This window comes from Fukomys damarensis, unplaced genomic scaffold, assembly GCF_012274545.1.
Source record: "Fukomys damarensis isolate Sample0158 unplaced genomic scaffold, DMR_v1.0_HiC HiC_scaffold_32, whole genome shotgun sequence".
NCBI classification, from domain to species: domain Eukaryota; kingdom Metazoa; phylum Chordata; class Mammalia; order Rodentia; family Bathyergidae; genus Fukomys; species Fukomys damarensis.
In genome coordinates, this window is record NW_022900944.1 from 3,191,420 (window position 1) to 3,205,205 (window position 13,786).

At 37.7% G+C, this 13,786-nt stretch overlaps 1 protein-coding gene and 1 long non-coding RNA gene across 2 annotated transcripts in view; both read left to right on the top strand.

The window, feature by feature from the left end:
• Nucleotides 1-13,786, top strand: part of Grid2 (glutamate ionotropic receptor delta type subunit 2) — a 405,281-nt gene that overhangs the window by 252,288 nt on the left and 139,207 nt on the right. The window lies entirely within an intron of this gene.
• Nucleotides 1-13,786, top strand: part of LOC104850623 — a 55,926-nt gene that overhangs the window by 25,737 nt on the left and 16,403 nt on the right. Inside the window, exon 2 of the long non-coding RNA XR_777027.1 lies at nt 11,342-11,412. This is a non-coding gene — a long non-coding RNA (uncharacterized LOC104850623). The remainder of the gene's footprint in view (nt 1-11,341; nt 11,413-13,786) is intronic.

The following is a 13,786-nucleotide window of genomic DNA, read 5'->3' on the forward strand; positions in this document are numbered from 1 at the left end:
CCGCTGCCGCCGCCGCCGCTCTTATTGCCTCGGCCCCGGCCCGCCGCCCCGAACCAAAAGCGCCCTGCATAAATTATTTTTGAGACCTCCAATATCTTCATGCATGTGTTAACCAGCAGTCCTCCTGAGAGCCTGTGTTCCAGTTCTGCTCAGTCACTAACTGAACACCGCAAACATAGTATCCTTATTTTTTATTTGTGCAACACACCCAGCTCAAAGATTTGGAATCACAAATAAAGTATATTTTCAAGTAATTGGCCTAGTTCTAGCATTTTATGCAAAAAAGAGATAAAAAGAAAGAGTAATTTGACTGTTCATGTGCATTCATATTCTGCATAGTTATGAATGTCTGTATGTATAAAAACCCAGCTGTCAGTGGCAGCACTTATTGAACTTACTTTTACATGTATTTCCTGGTAATAAAACCAACAAATATATCCAACTACATACTTTTTATTTTGATACTGGGAATCGAACTCAGGACCTTGCTCTTGCAAGGCAGGCAGTGACACCACTGAGCTAAATCCCCAGCCCTAACTACATATTTTTAAAAGGAGAAATTAATTATAATAGTTAACATTGTAGGCAGACAATGAATATTTGTTTTCATGTTTCTGCACAATCTGGGCTAAGTATAAAGCTTACAAAACTTAGGTAAAGGGTGATTGAAGAGCGGATATGTCTTAGAACAAGAGGCCTAGAGCTCTTGCATTGTTTCTGAAAGATTTATACATTTATCTTCCCCAGAGCCATTCATTTGCATTCCAGGGTGGTCAATAGAGTGAATTTCCTTTCACATTCGAGAAATTTTGTTACATTCCAGAGTGATGGTTTCCCTGTCCCTGGTGGTAGAGTAGATCAATGTGCCAGCTGCCCTTGATGAAGTCTAAGTCTGTAATTCTGTGGATCAGTACCACAACACTCACAGGGTGATATCAGACTCTCATCATAGTGCCCTCTGGTGCCTGGGGTGCCAGAGTTCAAAGGTGCTAAGAGAATAATGAATGGTCTACATTCTGTGATCTGCAAACTTGTCCACATATCTGTCTCTTTGTATCTGTCCATCAGTCCATCTACCCACCCACTCACAAATGCATCCACCCCTCTATCCATCCACCTTTCCATCTATCGCATTCATCTATCCATCCATCCAAACATATCACTTGACTTATGATAGTAGTTTAGATTCTTTGTATGACTTCTTTTTCTTTTTAGCTTTGTCAAACAAGACAAACCATGCCAACTTAAAGAGTATTGTTTTCGTAAAGCAAACATTCTTTGTAAAGTTTGACTATGAATAATTTCTCTCTAATTATATTAATTGAATTAAATTCTTCTGTCTTGAATATTTACTTTGTGTAAATATTCAACAGTGTCAAAATGATTGTTAAATATTGCAAAATAGCATTTTCAAAGTATTGTTTAAAGGAAAAAAATTGAAGTTATTATTGAAATTTTTACTGATCTTGAAAGTGTGCATACTTAATTTCATTTTCATAAAATCTAAAATTTAATTGAAATTTAGAAATACTTTCTGAGTTACCACAGTACTTTGAACAGAATATTTTAAATATGTTTATAAGAGATAACCTTATTATCTGTTTTCTATAAACTGGGAAATGACTGTATCAGGTAAATTTTAGAAAAAGAATGAAGTCTAGAGTTAAAGGATTACTAGAAGAGATAAGACACCACTATATATCTGTGATCTTTACTAGAGATACTTTTTTTTTTTCCTTAGGAAAAGCATAGCTTCTTTCTGGGAAAATTGAGATTGATAAGTACTTTGATGTTCAATAAGAAAGAAAAAAGAATGTTGCTTTTACAGAAAGAGTCAAGAAAATAATACCCATTTTTACAAAAGGTCATTGTCTTGTGTACTTTACCATACACTATCGAGAATATAAAGCTGTCTTTTTTTAAATTAAGCTAGTGTAAATATTTGTTTAAAAGCAAACAGGACACCGACATGCTAAACTAAAACAAAAAGGTCACACTAATTGCTTTATATAAAATAGTTCTTTAAAGTGAGTAGGAGTACAGTAAAAAAAGGGGGGGATGGGAGTCTATCATTTCCAGCCAAATCTTTGTCTATATAGAAGAAATGTATCACCATAATGAATAGATGGTATACAACTTGGTGTATACTATGTACCTAGACAATAACTTAACAAAAAAAATGTTTTGTTAAATGAAATAATGACACCCAAGAAGGTGAGACTGTAGTATTCTGCTGGGAATCTCTTTAAATGTGATACTTAACAGTTTTGATAAAATATCCACATTCATAAAGCAATGGATTGTTATAAATATAAATAGGTAAGCTATGGGGAAGGCTAGGTGCCTGTCAGCACATGAATGCATAAAGAAAATCTGATATTCATACGCAATACAGGAAAGTACTGTATAAAATATAATCCAGTATTACCTAGCAGTAAAGAAGGGTGAAGCCATGCCATTTGAAGGAAAATGAATGGAACTGGTGACCATCATGTTAAGTGAAATATGCCAGCCTCAGAAAGTTAAATTTTGCATGTTTTTTTCTTACATGAACAATCTAAAGAAAACCAAGAGATGACAAGAAAGTAGAAAATGCATGGCTTTTTGAAAATGAGGTGGAGAAGGGGGTTGTCCAGGTGGAGAGGGGAGGGACAGGAAGGGGAAGAGCAAGGATAAAAAAATGTCATGAGCATGTACCAATATACCAAAGTGAATTGCATTATTCTGAATTGCTTAATATGCACTAATAAAAAATAGACTTTGTGAAGTATGTTACTAACTACATTGTTAAAGTTCATAAAGCCAAAAAAGGAAAAAGAGAAGAAAAAAGAAAAGAAAAGACTTTTTGGATTGGTTTTCCAACAGCACCAAATTCAAATGAAGCATGGAAAATACAGCTTTCTGATGGTTCTGTGCATGGGCCATTTTGGGTCCTGTGTTCTGAACATGTCCTCTCTTCTGGAAAACACCTCACTCAACCCATCAGGGTTGGTTTTTCTGATTACTGATACATCCAGCCCTCTTGGGTGTCTGGCTTGCTGCAGCCCTGATTTCCTACCTCAGATGTAGAAGAAACACAAAGACATGTTTGTACTTTTAGAGAAGACTATTCTTCTCAGAGAGACGGGGGGGGGAGAGAATTTCATGCACTCTTTTCATCTGGCAAATATCCAGCAAGCTATTTTAACTTCTTGATGTTCTTCTTGTCAGTTTTCCCTTCCTTATCTCAAATCACCTTAGAGTTGATTTTGGTTCAGTGCACCTCACAGCCTATTTAAGTCACCTCTGAGCTGCTTCTGTACTCTGTGTTGTCTACTGTGGTTCTGAAACCCTTCAAATTTCATTTCTGCTTCTGGGAATTTCTGTGTAGCTTACTATAAACTGGACTTTTTTAATGCACACAAAATGATTGTCACCAGTGAAGAAATATTTTTGATAAAATTATTCTTAGCACTGTAACCATCTGAAATGTGGCTTCCCTGACCATGTCATATAATAAAAACAACTTCAGGCTGGGCGTGGTCGTGCACACCTGTAATCCCAGCACTCAGGAGGCTGAAGCAGGAGGATTGCTGTGAGTTCGAGACCAGCCTGGCTACATAGTGAGTTCCAGGTCAGTCTCAACTACATAGTGAGATCCTGTCTCAAAAAAACCAAAACAAAACAAAGCAAAACAAAAAAACAAACAACTTCAGCACAAAGTATTCCTTGTTCAGGGAAATTTGATACAGAAACAAATGTAAGAAATATAGGAAGGGACAACAACTATTTTAGAAAGAGATTAGGTGGTTACCTAGCTACACACAGGTTTTGGGTAAACGCCCACTCTACCTAAAATGTCCAGCTCTCTCCCACACACAGCTCTCTCTCACCTCTTCCGCTTTATTTTTTCACTTAGCATACACTATAAGTTTTATCAGTCTAGCAATATATGTGCACACATACATATATAATTATACTATATACATTTATATAATTATAATTTATATAATTTATATATCATTTTTATTGATTGAAGCCTTCACTAGACTGCCACCTCTGTGAAGGAAAAGACGTAACCCTTTAGTTGACTATTGTGTCCTCTGCTTGTAGACTAAGACCTGCCATATACTTGTGCTCAATAAGTACTGTATCACTGAATAAATGAAATGAGAGAGTCTGCTGCAGAGAGAATCCTGAGATTGTTACACTTCTGTCCCAAATAATGAAAGGTGTCTGTCCCTTCCAGAGTGACGTGCCGGCTTTTAGCCACATGGTATCGACACAGGTGAATGTTAGCAAGCAGCAACTCACCTAATAGCAGAGGTTCCATAATATCTTTAAGTGTTTGCTAAACAAACTCCTTGAGGTAAAATTGAAGAACAGCAAAGCAATCTGGGGAATTCAACATGAGACCATGAGACTAGTGTATCTATTACTGAAATTATTGAACAATTGCTGTTGCGTAATGGAAAGTGGATAGTGTATACATTATTATATTGTTTATAAATAATATACAGAGAGGATGCATGTTTCTACTGCCTGGGCAAATGCACAGTTCCTCATTGCCCCTTGTTCCTTCCGCTCCCTATTCCTTCACAGAAGATAGGAGACCTGATGACATTGCACACCTTACCGATTTTAGCCTAATTTATTCAAATGATATTAGCTGCACAAGTAATACAACATAATTTGATACATTTAAAACTAGGTAAATCAAAGAAAGGACCTATATTTTTTTTTCACAAAGGTAGAGATGTATCAATGGTTTGGTTTTTTTTTTTTTTTTCCGAGACGGGGTCTCACTATGTAGTTGAGACTGACCCAGAACTCACTATGTAGACCAGGCTGGCTGGCCTCCAACTCACAGAGATCCTCCTGTCTCAGGCTCCCGAGTGCTGGGATTACAGGTGTGCCCCACCATGCCCAGCTATCAATGGTTTATTAAAATATTGAAAACTGAAAGATGAGAATATTGATGACAAAACCCTTCAAATTTGTTCTTGGGCAAGTGGAGTTAGAAGTGTTTGTTCCCAAAATTATCACTAGACTATCAATAAAGATAAATATACTGGAACTTAGAGCAATAAGAGACCCCCTCCAAGGGTCTTAGTGTGTCAGAAAAGTACATTGCTAGTGAGATACTTATTAAATTTGGGGGCCTGGGATCAAGAATTTTATGGTGACTTTTTTAGGCCAGGGAACTCATTGGAACTGGCAACATCCAGGAAATAAAAAATTAGGATGGCTGGATGCTAAGGCAAGGCTTGTGAAGTTAGTTTCGATAAGTGCACTGATTTCTCAGGTGAGCAGACTGCTGTCTCTAAATTGATCTGCAAGAATTTCCCGAAGCAAACAATGGAGTTATTTATAGGATTACAGTATTATCTTTTCTATGTAAAGGTTTACTGGACCAAACATTGAAGACAGTTTGACAAATGTGGTCTCAGTTCTCAGAGGCAGTCTGTGAAACACCCAAGTGCATGTGTTGAATAAACAAACAGTGGGAGCTCACAGGGATAGTATATGAATTAGGGATAACTTCAATATAGAATATAATAAAAATCTGGAGATAGTTCTGTTCAAGACTATCCAAGGAGAGAGCACATAGTGAGAAAAGAAGTGGCCTAGGACAGGATATTGGAAAACCTCAGCAACATTTATACTCTTGACATTGGCAGCTAAGGAGATTGAGAAGGGGCCAGAAATGCCTGTGACTGAACAAGAATGTGTAAGGAGGGCACTCCAAGGAGGAGGGAGTGAGTGATCACTAGGGCCAAATGATTCTGAGTGTTCAGGTAATATGAAGACTTGAAACATATGTCAAATGTTCAGGTCATCATTACTCTTTGTGCAAGCCATGGAGGCAAAACGCAATTTAAGGCTGAAAAGTGAGCTGGATAGGAAATTAAAGATAATTCTAGAATTTTAGCTAAATGCAGAAAAGAGAGGAATAAATTGGTAATTATAGGAATGTGAGAAGTTCATTTCCTTTCGGTGAAAATATGCATGTAACCTGCTTCAATTCTCATTCCACTGTCTTGGAAGAAAAAGACGGATGCGACCTTCTGTTCAGGGCTCTTCCTCGTCACTGTATCCTGAACCCTTTGTTCACTTCCCCCCCGGGAAAGCAGGCACAGAGCTTGACCTTAAGGATCCGGAAGTGTTGTAAAAATAAATGTGCTGGGGAAAAATGTGAATGCATATCCCATTCTCGACATGAATCATTACTAAGAATGCAGATCCAGTTTGAGTTTTTGGTTATACTCCGAAGTGGTGGGTTAACATTGCCTTCCAGTGCAAGTGTTTGGCTCAAAATGAGATTGTGTTTTGAAGCCTCTGAACCAAATTTCCTCTAGGCATAGCTAGCTCATACAGGGACAAACACTTTTGACCTTGAGCTCATTAGCAAAATGAAGCAATCAAGTGAACTAGCACATACAAGCTTAGGACAAAAAAGAACATCAATTTTTTGATTAATTGTAAATGTCTAAATTGAGAGTGAGGGCATGAAATTTCAATTGGGTGAAGAAGTATGCACTTTAAAATTCACCTGAAATTACTATTTAAGCAAAAATGCTTCCATTCCACACTAAAAATATGCATTTTCCCAAACTCCTTAAAGCAGAGGTGTTGGAAGCGAGCTAAAATACACATAGGAGGTCATGTTGCAGTTTCGTGTGGCTAATTAGAATTCTGATGAATATAAAATAGAAGCAAGACAAGAGCACAATATTTCCATTCATTTTACTACTCATGTTTCTGCATTTTAATCAGAGCCTTGTTAATATTTAAGTATGCCTTTAAAGCCCAAGTGTATATGAAGGCATGGAAGTTTCATTAGTAACTATAATTTGTATAAAAGACTATACGCTAAAGACAAATACTCAAATATAAAATTTAAGTGGAGTTTTAAAACTGACCTTATGGCATGGGAATATAAAAAAAATTGCAGCTGGAAGTTAAATTATCTTTAATACTTCCAGTGTACAATATGGTTTATTGCTTATTGAGAGAAGCTAAGGTTTTTATCTTAGTCATATTTCTCCATCAGCTATATATGACTGTGTATGTCAGGCTACTTGGAAATGGGAAAACAAGAAAAGGATCTGCAGGGAAAGAGAGACTGTCATCACCTGAGATGCCTTATGTTCCACAGATCTCTGAGCTATGCAGCCCTCAAAAGAGACACAGTGGAGCAGAGAGAGCTGTCACTGTAGAGCTGTGACTCTTTTCTCCTTTAGCAGTCATGCTTCAAATGGGTCCTCTGCAAAGGGATGGCTTGAAGTAACAGTCACCATTCCTTCCTGACAGCAGTCTACCACAGAACAAAACTCTCTGGAATGCCAGCTGAAATGACTTCAGTGTGCTGTCTTGTACATCCATAAGAATACTTAACTACCTGTCTTCTGGGTACTAAAGGACAGGATGGAGTTCGTTGTCACCAACAATCCTCAAGTCTTCCTTACAGTGTGGAACTTACTCTTTTATTAACCAGAGGAAAGAAATCAAGGGGTTCCAACACATAGCAGACAGATTCAAACAAATGTCCATTCTTAGGAGAAGCTGTAGCTCAAGCGTTGCTTTAATTTTAGTTATTAGTACTGAGTATGCACTGGACATTAAATTAACAGAGAAAAAATATAATTTTAGAGTAATATTTAGCAAATAAATATATGCAAAGCTTTTGTGTACAGGGTCAAAAGGATACTTGAAGCAAAACTAGCTTGAGTTCTCACAGTTTTAGGAAGTTAGTTGACAATTTCTACCACAGATCATTGATTCAGATGTGTCTGGATCAGTTCTTTGGCTCAAAGCATAGATTGTGCAAAATCACCCCTACATATAAGCAGCTACTATGTGTAAAATGTCTACTTGCCTCCAACTATGATTCCTGCCAGACTTCTACAAAGCCAAGATAGTAGAATTATCTTGGAACTGCTCTGTAAGAAAAGAATTGCAAACCCTTCCAATGCTCACTGCCCAGCGTTGTGAGACCTCCCGGTTTCCCTTCACATTTTCTCCCAGGCACATTTCATCCCTTTGTGGCTCACCATACTTCAGGCATAGGCTGACTTACTGTCTGTGGCAACTTCTGTTCCAGGCTCATCTCCGGTCCCATGCCTGGAATGTTCTTCCTCCGAAACAGATAGTGGCTGTGTCAGAACTGTCATTGCTTCCCTGAAGGGTACTTTCTTATTTGAGCCTACTCTAGTGGATTGTCTTACTGAAAAGTGCAGCTAGGGACATTTTTTTTTGTCTATCTGTATGTCTGTCTGGCCAGCTTCTGTCTGTCCTGTCTCTGTTTCTCTCTGTATCTGTTTCTCTCCCCCCCATTAGCTTTATTAATGTTAAATTGACAAATAATTTGCTACATATTGGGAAATGATTTACTAATCAGTCTATCATGTCACCTTTTTTTTTTTTTTTGGTTTTGCTTTGGGGAGAGAACATTTGAAATTTACTTTCTTAGTCTATATTTCAGATACAAAGCAGTATTTCAGTATTTTATTTTTTTCTCATCGAGTTTATTGGTACTTTTTAAGTATGCAATACAATCACATTTGTCATTCGGATCTTGTACCTTTACATGACAGATCTTGATTCTCATTTTTTCCCCTTGTCCCTGCCCTCCCTTCACTCCCTCCTCCCTTCCCTATTTACAAAGACTTTGTAAAACATAGTATTTCAACTATAATCACTTTGGTGTACATTAGATGTCCCACATTTGTTAATCCTATAACTGAAAATTTATGCCCACTGACCAGTATGTCCCTATTTCCTCACCTTTCAACCCTTGCTGGCCACTGTTCTGAGTGCTGCTGTCCTCCCTCCCAGTTCTCCCTTAATTTGCCCTAAGATTTTTTATAGCATGTATCACAAACATAATATAAGATTTCCATAATAACTGTGTATTGTTAATTGTGTTGTTCCTGCCGTGAGATGCTCTGCCCCTACTGTGAAAGCAGAGAGAATTTAAAAGATGAGCTTAGCAGACATCTGGGTTAAAGCTGGCAGACAAACCATTAAAAGGCAGAATCCATGTTCCTCACGAGGTCTCAAGGACCTCAGAGGCTTTTTCTACCCCAAATCCCTCACCAAGGTGCCCTAAGTCACAGGTGTTCACGATTGCAGGAAGCCGAGTCCCCTGATCTCAGCAAGAGCCTGCACGGAGAGCAGAGGCTGTGGGAAACGTGTGCACACGTGAGCCCCATTCCTCTCCTGGGGACAGATGGCACGGCTCCAAGCCCCAAGCATCTCCTTCACAATACTTCTGGATATATTTAATGACTTCATTAATTTATTTTTCTGCCCAAGATACCAGAATTGCCAACCCAATTCTTTCTCTCTATATATCTATCTATATCTTTTGTGTTTTGTTTTGTTTTTGGTACTGGGGATGGGACTCAGGACCTTGTGCTTGCGAGGCAGGCAGCGGAACCACTGAGCTAAATCCCCGGCCTATCTATCTATATCTATATCATCTATATCTAGATCTCTATCTGGATATATTTTTTACTAAAAAGCTAAACTATGACTAAGGAGAGATTTAGGTATTTAGAAGCCTAAAACTCATTTCTGAAACTCATTACCTTAATTTCCTTTTTTATAGATAAGCTTTGCAGGATCACTCTAGGTTCTAACTTTTGATGTGCTATTTTATAATTACCAAGGGAATGTGAGCTTTTGATATCTGAAGTGTTTTTTATTTAAATCAATGTGTCCATTAAAGAATGTATTATTGTACATCAGATGGAATTAAATGAACCATTGTGTGAACTTGGCATTTTCAAATCGATTTACCTGAATGTAATTACCTGCAGACAGTTTCTAAATATCCTGTTCATGAGGGATTAGCTTTTATGGAGAGATTCTCTTCCATTCTCCTCAGTTTTCTTTTTCTTGCAATGGTTTTAGTAATTTTGGTTTATTGTGCCATCATGTTCTGCGAAGGACAATGATGAAAATTAATCCTGAACTACCAGATTTAGTACAAAACAAGTTGAGAGCTGTTTACAAAACAAATGGACAAGGGACAGCTTACAAGAAAGAATGTCCTGGTTTTGTGCCATATGTGAGTTGAATTATCCATCCCAATCCTAATAATATTGAAATTTGGACACATTTCTCTACGCATTCAATAGAAATTTTCAGGAACCGATTCCCAAACTGCCATGCTGCATTTCATTTCCTGATGGCATTTTAAAAATCCTATCGGTTGTGAACAACATGAACATCTCCACATTTTGTATCATTTCCGTCTTGTTTTCTTTGGGAGGAAGCAGAATGACATTGTCTGAGTGTCACCTCTCTATGGAGAGCGCACCCTCTGCTGACATTTACTGTGCAGCCTGTGTGCTAACCACGTTCTTACTCTGTCTTCTCAAGTACTGAGTAGAGGGCACATATCTCTTTCCTGCACTGTTTCGTGCACAGTTGCTTTTCACTAAGCAAATGCATATTTAGATTGTTGGAAAATGGGAATTCAGAAATCCATTCGAAATTCTCCTTACTCTGTATTTTAAAACTGTTTCCCTATGTCATTTCTTAAGCAGTTACTATGTTTTCTTAGAGCAATCAATGGGCAATATCTAATCTGAATCATATGGCATCAAGCAGTGCAGAAAAAATGTGATATATAATTTTGTATTACTTCATATACTATTTGCTTGTATTTTATGAGCCTCGTAAACTTTCCAGTGACTTAGGTAAGCCAGATAATGAATACACCATTTTTCTTTTTATCTTTTTTCAAGCAAAGGTATGAGAAATGCTATTGATGTGAGAAACTGGTGGTTTTTTTTTTTTTAATGAACATTTAATGAAGGCAGGAAAGAAGTACACTCTTCAGAGTGAGCATGGACGAGGAAAGAGGTTCAGGGGGCCAGCAATCTGCTTTTAGAGAATTAAACTAGAATCACATTCTAAATTACATGATGATATAGAAAAATAATAAGGAAAAAGGCTGTATTATGGGAAGAACTATAGCTCAGCAAACACATGCCATCAGTTGGTGATTAATGTTAGATTATGTTGAAAATAAATCATTTCCACATAAGCAAATCTTTCTGCTGCTATTAATATAGGCCAGACATTTATATATTATATGTATTATAGTTTTTAAATTGCAAGCCACAAGGAAAAACTTCAGTGAAAAGTAGTCTGCAGAATGGACTCTGGAGTCATTAGCAGGACTCCCCAGAAGTAGACTTGAAGGCAAAAAGCATAAGTGCTCTAAGATGGGGATGACAGGAGTGCTCACGTGGGGTCTTTTTCACATCTCTATTAAGGTACGAGTCATAGAGCATACGGTCCACCCACGTAAAGTGTATGCATAGAACATTTCACCCATTTCTTCCAGCCTCGTGTTCCTCACTCAAGTGTCCGAGTTTAGAGTAGAGCACAAGTGGAAAGAGCTGCCTCTGGAACACAGTAAGCATCTCCACAAACAACCTGAGCACTTGTAGAAAGAAGAATAAATGCAGGGTGGTCAAAGGAACAGGTCCTGGTCCTTGTCAGTAACTTCTTACATTATTTGGGGAGCTCAGATTGACACATGAAGGAGTAAAAGAAATTTTACCGTAGTGGAAGACAGAATTATAAAAAAACCCGCATTTCATTCGCTCCACTGAGGCTCTAGCACACATGGGTTTTATTCCCATGCATATATTATACCTGACATGGGAAAGATACAAAGTTATTTTGCAGATATAAAGTTATTCCTCAGGTGACTTTAAACTAAGATTATTCCCACTGAGCTTGACCTATCACATGCACATTTTCAAAGCAGTTTCCTCTGACAAGTAGTGTAAGAACTCAGGGAGACTTGAAGCGGCATCGGGATGTAAGACCAACTCCAGGAGAAGCTCTTGAAGACATAGTGTAACCTCTGACAGGCAGCCCTCAGGAAAAATACGGACTTAAGGTTACTGCTGCACACAGCAGCACTCTGCCTGCCACCAGGATGAGCCTGGAAGTGGGTAATTTCCTAGAAAACTAGACCAGAGTCCAGCCTGCCCAGTGCCTTCATCTCAGGTTTGTAAGTGCCTTAGTAAAAAAAACATGGATCGGGGGAATCACAAAGTAGTATTTACATTTTAAAATCTTATTAGTGCGCATTTGCAGTACATAATGTTTACACTGCTTGTGTGGAGTACTGGTACCTACATAATACAGGCATCTTAATTTTTTAAATCTCTTTTCTCTTCACTCCCTCCCTCCTCCCTTCATCTCTTTATCTCTTTCTCATTTGAGAAAGATCTGTGTCCTTCTTTCCTATTATCTATCTTCTGTTTTGCTCTTATTTATACTTTGTGTTTCCCCTATAAGAGAAACCATATTTAAGCTTTTTGTATTTGATTTATTTCACTTAACACTGTCATCTCAGAGTGCATCTACTTACCTGCAAGTGACTCAAGCTGCTAATTGTGCACTGATTTTTTATGCAGTAATAGAAAATGAATATAATTGCCCACAGGTGAATATATTAAAAGAATATTAGTGCTGGACATGGTGGCGCATACCTGTAATCCCAGCACTTGGGAGGCTGAGGCAGGAGGGTCTCTGTGAGTTCGAGACCAGCCTGGGCTACATAGTGAGTTCCAGATCAGTCTCAACTACATAGTGAGACCCTGTCTCAAAAAACCAAACAGAAAACAAAACAAAAGAATATTAGTATTACAAGCATCTAAATAAATGAGGGATAGGGAGTACAGTAAGTCCCCAACTCATGAACATTTGAGTTCTGAACTTTCTGATACAAACAGACTTCACGTTACATAGATGTGAACAAATCTCAAGCAGTCCACGTGTCTGCTGGACACTGTCACAGTTGTGCTGCTGTGTGTACTGTACAGTGCCATAGTGTACAGGAAGACAGTGCTCAATCAGAGCCCAGGATGTCCGGAAGCAAGGGGAAAAGCAGTGGTGACATGGAGATTTGGGTTTTTTGTGTGTGTGCTTTACATTGTATGTTTGTGTCAAAGATGTGTAAGACTCACTTGATCTGTCTGAGGATTGAATACAACTTATATATATTCCCAAATGAAACTCGTTTGTAAGTCAGGGGCTTACTGTAAAGTGAAAGAAAAGTTTATAATGATGTCCAAGTCTTGAATCAAGGATCTCAGAATAATAAGTGGATACATTAAAAAAAAATGCATAACAGTGAGGGCTATTGATATGTAAGAAAAGATTGTGTGAATGGGTGTGAATGGTATATAAGAAGACAGGATTATAATATAGCATCATAAAAATAAGGTCAGAGAGCTGACATTGAATTGTTGAAGCTCTGAAAAACTGTGTTGATAAAGGATTCTCAATTCTTGTGAGAATATCAGCTCATGTGAACTTTAGAAAACAACTACACACCAGGAATGCATCTCAGAATAACAGAATCAGATTCCATGGAACATATCACAATGTCTGTATTTCTTCTGAAACACACATGGGTGATGTTAGGAATAGTGAGGATTGAGGTACACTGCTGAGGATTCTGGTCATCACAGAAATTTAACGAATCTCTAGAGCTACCAAAGAGTAGAATTCTTTCCTCTCTTGACCTCTCTCCCTTCTTTTCTTCCCAGTTTAAAAGGAAGAGGTCAGTTAACCTAGATTGAGTGTAACTTTGTTCCCTTTTTATGGTTAATAAAAATGATAGAGAATGCTATGAGAGTATTAAAGCATTAAAATGGACTAAACATTATTCCTAGAGTAATTGGACATTTATGTTATTACTTCATTAATATAATCCATCTCATTCACACTATTTAAAGGTATATATCTTTTTTTTTTTTTTTTTTTTTTT